Genomic DNA, 9,954 nt, shown 5'->3' on the forward strand with positions numbered 1-9,954 from the left:
GGGGGAGGGAGCGAATAACCCGAATAACACCAATATTTTATCTCTTCTGTTATATGTCGAAATATATTTCTACTTCTATATTTAATTTCTTTTCATATTTTTTCTTTACAAATATGAATATTTTTTCTTTTAATTTTGTCTCGATATTACGCAAAAACTAGCTCGTTTAAATAATTATAATATTTTTTAAAAAATTGTTTTTAAATACCCCGAATTTAGGGTGTGGAATTCCACACCCACGGGGTCTCTGGGTGTGGAAAGTCTCCGTTCCTGATTAAAATCTATATTTTAAAACATTTTATAAAACGAAGAAAATGAAAAGTTTATCACTTTAAGTTTAGACTTTATTTTTTTCAAAATGTGGATTAGCCCATCGTTGAAGCAAGCTCTTCAATTATAGTCGACGGAATCCTGACTCACATACACTTTGAAGTACGTTGCAGACCCTTCTGAGATATATCATTTCAAAGTTTTCTACTTTTTAAACTTAAAAATATCATATCTTAAGTGTAATGTAGGTACATATATAACTTGATTTATCAGTTTTAATAATTTTGATTTTGACATATGTGCGTGCGTGAACGGGGAAAGGGCTTCGTCCCTTCGCCTGCACTCCCACCCCGACAAAAGTACAATCTAAATCAAATCTATTTTTTATTTGAAACTAAAATCAAACCATATTTAATATTACACTTGAAATACTTATTATGTTTTCAAGTTTAAAAAGGAGAAAACTTTGAAGTGGTACGAGTATATCTCAGAAACTAGAAATTCGCAAAACATGATCCAAAATGTATGTGGCTCTATCAATTATAATTACACGTCAAAATCAAAGTGATGGATAATTTAATTGCAATAACTCTTTCCCAAATATTTATTTCAATGTACATATATATAATATATATATAATATATATATATGTGTGTGTGTGTGTGTGTGTGTGATACAATATTGCGATAATTAAAGATACCAAATTGTTCTCGACATTAGTGATAATAATGACATACATTTTGTACAAATTAATTGCAACTGTTTATCTTGCTTCGACGTTATCTCGTCAGGTATGACGTCGCTACTTTTCGGATTTGCAAGCGGGAAAAGAGGGACATTAGGGTCGTCGAGTGTGTGTACGTGAAAGCAAACGTCATTTGCCGCGTCGCTCGCCGAGCCGCGCGCGAATGAGCGAGAGCAGGAAGTGACGAAAATGTGGACGGCAAGCGAGAGGGGGAACGCGAAGGCAACGGCATTAAATTGCAAAATAGTTTCGTGGTAAATAACGAGCGGAAAGTTCGCTTCTAGAAGATGTACTCGCGGTGTACACTCGGTAATAGACGTTTTTCTTCATGGTATATCATTACGCGGGCGCGCGTGTTCGTACAGAAACAGGATCTGATTCCCCTCGCCGCCTCGAGCAAACAAATTTCAGAACCGCCTGCGATATTTTTTTTTTCCAGTTTTTTCCCGTTATATTTTATACCAGCACATACTCGCATTTTATAGGATCTGTTAAATTAATTTGATCGCGGCCGAGAGATACATGTACATTGTACATACATATACATGCGCGGCGTAGCTAGAATAACTGCTCCGAAATTTGTGCTTTGTGTCAAACACTTTCTGAAATAACTATAATAAAAATGGAAAAAAATATTTGCGATTTTTCAAATAGTTAGCGATCGTTTGTGTCGCTTATACACGTCACGGACGTGTTCAACAAGTTCGACAGATTCGATATACAATTTTTGAAATTAAAATATTGGATTGCATATAGAATTTTTTAAGATTTCTTAAATGCGTGCGGTATATATATAACGCCACAAAAGATTATGTGCAGCAAATACAATTTCAAACGAATCACCCGATATATAAACCGTTTCATCCCCTCGAGAATTTCCCTTATCCGAAACCTACAGACACCACGAACTACCGAATCGAATTTAATTACCGATGTGCAGATATTTACTTCGTAAACTACGTAGGAGAGCGGGAGAGCCAAATGGAAGGACGAGCGGCGAGCTCGTTAAAAATTTAATTTTATACGACGACAGCCGTCTCCCCCAGCTTCTCCGAGCTTCCAGCTGTCTGTCACAAAGGTCATCCAAGATGGCGGGACACCCGTCCGACAACACGATCCGCGGGATTCGTTTTCTAATTAAATCTTTTTCATAATTTTGTAATCTGGTTTCAATGCGCTGCACCAGTATATTCCGCGTATATACTCGTTATAAAAATGCAATCTCGTGTGCGTTACATACGCTCGCAAAAAAGTAATCTCCCGCGTTACTTTTTACCTCACGCTAGTTTATCTCATCGATGTTAATGCACATTTTATTCGCATTTATGAGTTAGGATTATATTATACGTCGAATTACGACGCTTTGTCTATATTGATCGGTCTTACGATGCGATACGAAGTAAGAGAAGGATTAAGATTACACGAAACTGTAAAAAGTTAAAAATTCTCCGCGTTATTTTCTGAACCATTCGGGAATTAACGTTTGGAGGAACTATGGCACACAGGTGCGGCGGTTCCCGCAAAATTTTTGAGACACATATCGATTCGCGGCGGACGCGCGAATTACAGATCAAGAACTTCATAGATTCACCCTCTCCCGCAAAACGATATTGCTTGTTTCGCAACGAAATCTATATCGCGGATAATAGTGAGACTATAAGCTACTTCCCGGGGTTTCGACCAAAACAAGTTTGCGGACGGATATGCGCTTATACTAGACCGCAAGGGGTTAAAGCGATTTCCGTTAGTCATAGAAACGCCAGACTCGAGTAAGCCCGTCCGCTCAGTTTCAAGCAAACCGCCGAGCTCGTTCGCCTTTTAAAAGTTTTCAGCTATTGCCGGGGACCGCGATTCTCTCTCTCTCTCTCTCTCTCTCTCTCTCACGCTGGCATTTTCAATAACTTTATAATGCCCCGCAGGCGGAAGACCGCAGCGATGAATATAATTGTACCGAAGTTTGGACAGTTTGCAGTTATTTCTCGTGATGTCAAGGAAACGGGGAGGAGGGGAGGGGGGAGAGGGGAGTGGTGGATATAAAAAATGCACGACCTATTTCCATTAACTATCATTTGTATCCCTTCGTCAAAAGCTTAACGAGTTGATCCGGAAATTGTATTGTCAAGCTCGAAAAACCGAGAAGAGTTTTACGAGCTTGACAATAATACAATGGAAAACATCCATACTGGAAAGATAGATTGTCTGAATTAAAAGAATGAGAATTAATGTAAAAATTAAAAGTACAGCAATAAACGTAATGCAGATCCATTATTAATCGCTTGAAATGACGTAGCAAATAAGTTGCGAATGCGCTTGGAATGACTCGCGCGAGTCTCTCACAAAAGCGAACCGCAAACTTTAATCCTCTCTCGCCGCAGTAAATATCTATAAGCAATTTGCTGTTTTATGCTTAATGAGCGAGAGCGAGACGGGGCGACCGGGACGAGTTGTTGGCACCCACCGCGGATTTCCATTCCCCGAGTATCACGATTACATTTGCATTTAAGGTGCTTCAATTAGTGCGCGGAGACACAGCCTCCGCGTAATGACGAAAAAGAAAGAGCCCGTGCCTTACGCGCGACGCCGTTTCTTCCCCCGGACTCTCCCGTTCCTCTTTCCTTTCTTTTTTTTTTTAAACCGCGATCGTAATTATCCCGGTACTAGTTGCCGAGTGGCAATCGCGAACGTGGTAGAGCCCGTTACTTTTCCTCGACTCCCTTTGCTCATATACTGCTTGTTAAACTCGGTTAAGTGAGTGACATGTAAAGAAATGTATACGCATTACGCGTAATTAGGCAGTTTCGCGCGCGTAACTTCGTTCTGTGACTTTTATAATGAGGGATTATAGGATATTAATTTTTTATTCTCCCTTGAGTGATCCGCGCGTACACAAGCCCGTCCTATCGTCGTCCTGTCTGTAAAGCATATATAGTACTAAAACGTTTACTGACAAGTGAGTTTACTTGACAATGACAAATTAATAAGTTGATTTAGGATTTCTTTAATCCAAGGGGTATAAAAGAATGTCTCATCCATGTAAAAATGTACACATTTAAATATGTAAATTCATCAAATTTATATTTTTACGCTATGTTATTTTTACATGAATAAGGAACTTTTTACACATCATAGATTTGCAGGATTTTATCGTACTGCGAATATACGTGCGTCATTATTAATTTTTTCGCACAATCTTTGGCAAATTTCGAATTTGTTTTTCTTCCAAATGTCGACTTCTCGAATTCATTGTATTCGAAGTGATTTGAGAGCGAAGAAATTGATAGATAACTAATTTTAATACTACGAAAAGAATTCTGTGTAACATTTACCATGAATTATTAACAGTTGCGTGTCGTTCTTTCAGCTAATAATTCCCAAAGTTCCTCGCTAATCGCTACAAGCAGGCTATTGTCCAAAAGCTTAGAGAATCGAGTATTACATCTCGTAAAACTCGTCGGACGGCATCTAATAAAGTATCTCGCACTCCCCTAGAATCAACAAAGTTTCATTAAAAGCGACCTAGCCCAGCCCACTGCGAGTCGCCGTAAATGAGTATCTCCCCGTGCACGTATACGTATCTCAAATCGATTTCCATCGAATTACCGAGTCTATCCTCCCTCGAATTCAATTCTTCGGATCCTCCGAATGTAGGTACTCCGCGTATACGAAAACGAAGCGGAGGTAACTTGTATTTACGTCTTCCCGCGCCACTTTCCTCGCACTCGAGCGGCAATGTGAGTTTACACTCGTCCGAATAGCACGTAGCGGTATTGCAATCGTGTCAATATACGTCTCTTAACGATACACGTTCGCGAATTACTCGGCTCAGATATGTAGGTGAGTCTCCTGTCCTTTTCAATTTGCAAATCTTACAACTGTAACGTAATTTATTTCTTAAATTGGATCTTAAAGTTTATCCGTATCCTCTGTATTTTCGGAACATTCGAAAACATGGAAAAATATTTAAACATTGTTTCTTTATTTTGAGGGACTAAGCTTTTCATCAAAAAAATTTTTTTTTCCATCCTCTCTCTCAGGCAAGAGGTGGAGGATAACTCAAAAACTTTAAATGACAAGGCGATAATATCTTCTTGAAAAGATTTTGTTAAAAGAAAAATTTTTATGTAAGTTTGGATTTGCTACATTTTGAGTCTATTATAAATAATGAATAATTAAATTTGAAAAACGATACTTGTACTCTTATTTTTTACTCAGATTAGTATGTAGACAATATAATTCGAAATGCTCAAATGTTGATCTCAGAATAACCTATCGTATTCTATTTTTACGTTCAAATTTAGTTTTCTTAAAAAGAATTTCAAGTGCTCTAAAAGAAACCCAATATGTGTGTGTCTAAACTTTTGTTACTTTTTCAAAGAGAACAAACAGCTTAGAATCTCCAATTTTTATAATTTATAAAAGTAATTATAAAGTATTATTACTTTTTCCCGAAAGGTAAGGGTCGTGAAATATTGATCGGTTTTTTAATCAAAATTTGGATACAACAAAAAAGTTTTAAAAGGAATATTGAGAAACATTTGAGAGAAGAGAATCACTCTCCCCAGGCCTTATGTATAATGCAATAATTAGCTACCAACTAAAACTAACACTTATCTCTAAACAATAGAGACTTGTTAGTTTTAACTCCCGATAATAAAAAATTTCAAGTTGTTTGTCTCCTTCAGGAAAGGTAATAAAATGAAGATAAGAAGGGTCTAGATATTGAATTTCTTTAAAGGACTTAGAACCCCTTCTAGAGAAAATAAATCTAAAAACAAAAATAGGACTTGGTAGAAGTCCTCCACTCTTCAATTTTACCTTGCATTCTTTATGATATATTAGCTTGAATAGGAAATACGAATACAAGAATCATTTTTGAAATTTGATCACTTGCTATTTTGAGTAAGTAGCAAACTTGAATTTAAAATTTGTCTTCTAACAAAATCTCTTCAACGAGATATTATTTAATTCTCCTTAGTGTTTAAAGTTTTTAAGTTATCTTTTGCCAATCTTTCTCCTGAGGAGTTGAGGAAAAATTTTTTCAATAAAAAAGTTAATCTTTGTGGTTAACAAATTCCTCAAAATAAAGAAATACGTATTTAAACATTTTTTCTATATTCTCAACTGTTCCGACAAAGAATAGATTTTAAAGACTTCAGTATACACTAGACTACGAAAGCAGTCAAGATTATTTGTAATTTTTTATGAAATTTATAACAATACATTTTCTGAGATCTTCTATAACTATTGTTGCAAAATAATTAAAGTGATCAATTTACTTTCCCTTTTTTTAAAGATATACATATAGTATATTTAAATAGGAGAAATAAGTATACATTAATTTGTTTGTTCTAGTTAGGGTTAAAAAAAACCCAAATTAAAATTTTACATTAGATACAGTAGAACTTCGATTATCCGTCATCCTATTTATCGCCAATCTCCGTTAACCGTGACTTAATCTTAGTACGTCATAATACATTCTGATATTGACGCTTCGTGTCACTCAACTCAGTCTTTATTTACAATTCATCGTCTCGGTAAAAAACTAAAAAATAAATAAAAAATAAGTTTAATTAAATTTTATTATGTTATATAATAAAACAAACAAGTTAGACGATCCGGTCATATTGTATATGCATAATTATTTCTAATACACGTTTTATCCGTCTATTTGAATGTTTATTATGAATTTCAATTCTGAGGGTTAATTAAAGATCCACTGTATGTTAACCCCTTCGTGCAGCAGGTGGAAAAAATCAACATACATTACATGTGAAATATTTCATATTCCATATTATTACTTCAATTTAATACGACAATAATTTCGACTGTCATAATATCGATTTTTGTTAAGATGTAAGAATAAAACAAGATAATAAACTCTTTAATCTTTTAAAACAAGAAAACAAAAATAATACTATTAAAGTTTCTTACAAACTAAATTTAAACAGTTTAAATTTTACTGGGATATGTCACATTCCACCTAGTGCACGGCGGGTTAATTTTAATATTTCAATATCTTGGATATTTCCGAATTGATTTTTTTAATTGTAACGTTCTCTCTCGTCTAAAGATACATCAAGAGATTATATTGTTATTTTTTTAATTATCTTACGTTCTCTCTTGTCTAAAAATACAGCAAGAGATTATATTGTTATTTTTTAAATCATCTTTATACATCTTGTAAGAATACATTGTTTGCTCGTCTTATCACGCAATTGATGCACTCGTAACACACAATTTTAAGAACATGATATATTCCGGAGAGAGGATAACTTAAAAGTAATTTCTTCTTTTTTTTTAGTTGCAATCCTCTTGCACCGAGATATCGATCTATCGGACGCTGTATAAAGGCCATTGGAGAAAATCCTGCGTGACTAGGCGAGAGGATTTAACGACCCTCGTTTATATCGCAGCAGCCCGTAAGCGCGAGGGCGGGCTGCGATCCAATTTTTTTTGCTTTCCCCTGTTTCGCGCTACGCCCTTCGTAATACGAGACGCCATTTCTTTCGCCTCACCCCTTACCACCTCATACCTTCCTCAGCGGAGGGCAATTACGTATGCAAAGAGGCCAAAAAGTAACGATCGGTTAGACTTATCCGCAGGATCTGCCGGCCGAAGCAGCATCCAATCGGTCTTTTAAGTTATTATCTCTTTGCTTCAAAAGGAAAATGTATAAAGAGATCGATAAATCAATTACGACTCGCAATAAATGTTTGATGATATTAATATAATGAACTTAAGCTTAAAATCAGTATTAATCATATTTGAACTGCGGAAGATTTCAGCTAATTGTAAGACGAATTTCCAAATGTAATACGATTTAATAATTTAAATGAAGATCTTGTGGGTCAATTTTAGACATGGTTTGAATTTTATTTTCTGCGATATCAATTTTTATAATTAATTAAATACAATTTATAGTTTATGCTAAAATATCCCTCTTATTTAAAAACAGCGGGCAAAAACGAAATTGCTAAACGGTGGTGCAGAGTGCGTAATGATATTGAATGGAATGCGAATATTCAGAGTAGTTTTTATTATTCCTGAAAACACGATTATTCTCTATAAAAAATTAACAAATATTAGACTTGCGCGATTAATTGGTTTTCACGATTAACGACTCGTAAATGTAGAGGCAGATATTTCGCGCGATTTATTTATTTCGAGGATAAAATTTTAAAAAGTAAAAGAATCCAAAACACAGCGGATGAGTTACAAATTATTATTGCATTGCAAGAAATGGAATATATTCGGCAGATCTTTACCTTAAATTGTACCTAGCTTGCGCCAAACTATATGCGATTCGTTATTTGAGTTTGAAATTTGAAATTAGTTATTCGTATGAGATTTGCAAATAATGTGAATAAACATATTCGAGTTCGCATTCGTCGTTGACCATTCATGTTCAGCGATATCTGGCTAGCTAATTCAAGGATAATTCCAGGACATTCTAGGTAAAAATCCTGGTTTTTCCATCGAATTTTCACTACTTAATTAATTTTTATTGATTTGTGCAATATTATATATTTTGTATATATTCAAATTAGGATTCTATGTAACGAATCAATTAAAATGCAAACATTAGATTATGCAAAATTTAGAACAATATTTATTATTTTAAAAATTGCTTACCTTATCGCATCTTTAAGGAAGAGCTTATGCAACCATAAATTTTTCTAAAAACAACGTTACCGATGTTATTAACATAATTCTTGCACGCGCGCAAGAAATACTTCTTATTTCTTTCTTTTTTTTTACAATCCAATTTTTTTAGAATAAAAGAATGACAAAAATTCAAGGTCAATCCTGAAATTCCAGAGATTTTCCAGGAATTTTCCAAGACACATGAAATTCCGTTATAATTCCAGGATTTAAAGATATTCAAGGATCGCTGGACCCCCTAGCTGCCATTGTGTTGTGCCGATTCATTAGCAAAGCTGTTTTTTTTTACTTAATGTTAAAACTTTATGATACGTTGAACAATATTTCGTCGTCAGTTGATACGTGACCTTGGTATTTGTTTTGCGGCGCGCTATCGCTCACGACGACGCTCAAGCGGGAAGGTAGTGGTGCGTCTCGATACACATTATTATTCTTCGAAGCGTGGCCATTCCCCACAAAATATAACATACAAGAAATTATCGATCCGACTGCTTTCCATAATCAATCACAAGTTATAAACGCATCGAGACGAATGTTTGTCTCGAAACGGACAGATCCGTTCATTCGAAATCGTAAATTGAAGCGACGAAGAACGCGCGGGAATCATAAGTCGTTGCATTTTAAAGTGTTGGCTATTTTTTGCATTTTGAACACGTCTCGCATTGCGTATATTGATCTCTTCGCCGATGTAAATTCAATTTGCCTTACATTTTCGTATCGAAAGCGCGCAGCAATACGTGAATGACATAAACCGTGATATACATTGATCGATTTATATAATACGTGTATTTTCGCTAGATTTATTGTACTGCACGTAATACCTAAATATCGGTTGTATATTTTCGGATGGTCTATCGTCTTTTAATTAGCCAACTTTATTTCATCAGTCAAACTGCGCCGCGCGATACCGAAATAAAATTATCGACATTCGCGAAATTTCTCGACTGCATTTTCGGTTGTCGAGCACATCGCGATTAGAATAGATCATATGCATCTTCATTGTCCATTTTAGTTTGGAATTGTAATTTTTTATACAATAATATTATAGAATTGCGTAGCCCAAATATGATATTATCGTTGTCGTTTGTGACTCGTTAAAACCTTTAAATATATAAGTATGGACTGATAGTAATTAACTTCATACGTGTCGCCAAGCTGGAAAATGTAGACTCCACCACAGTCAGTAATTTTCTGCAGGGAGGGAGGAGGCTCCTGTCAAATCAGCGTGTTTACAATGTATAAAGGAAAGGTATTGAGTCTGTTTTTAATTCCTCTCC

At 35.2% G+C, this 9,954-nt stretch overlaps 1 protein-coding gene across 2 annotated transcripts in view; it reads right to left on the minus strand.

The window, feature by feature from the left end:
- Positions 1 to 9,954, minus strand: part of LOC105454815 (Down syndrome cell adhesion molecule-like protein Dscam2) — a 120,462-nt gene that overhangs the window by 84,756 nt on the left and 25,752 nt on the right. Inside the window, exons 1-3 of one of the 2 annotated variants that reach the window (XM_011697704.1) lie at positions 9,822 to 9,908; positions 4,616 to 4,887; positions 4,342 to 4,500 (exon numbers count right to left, since the gene is read on the minus strand). The exons of the other annotated variant lie outside the window; for it this stretch is intronic. The gene's annotated coding sequence lies outside the window, so the exon portion shown is untranslated. Of the gene's footprint in view, positions 1 to 4,341; positions 4,501 to 4,615; positions 4,888 to 9,821; positions 9,909 to 9,954 lie in introns of those variants that run through there. 2 annotated transcript variants of the gene reach the window in all.

This window comes from Wasmannia auropunctata, unplaced genomic scaffold (genome assembly GCF_000956235.1).
Source record: "Wasmannia auropunctata unplaced genomic scaffold, wasmannia.A_1.0 LD335974.1, whole genome shotgun sequence".
In the NCBI taxonomy this organism is placed as follows: Eukaryota; Metazoa; Arthropoda; class Insecta; order Hymenoptera; family Formicidae; genus Wasmannia; species Wasmannia auropunctata.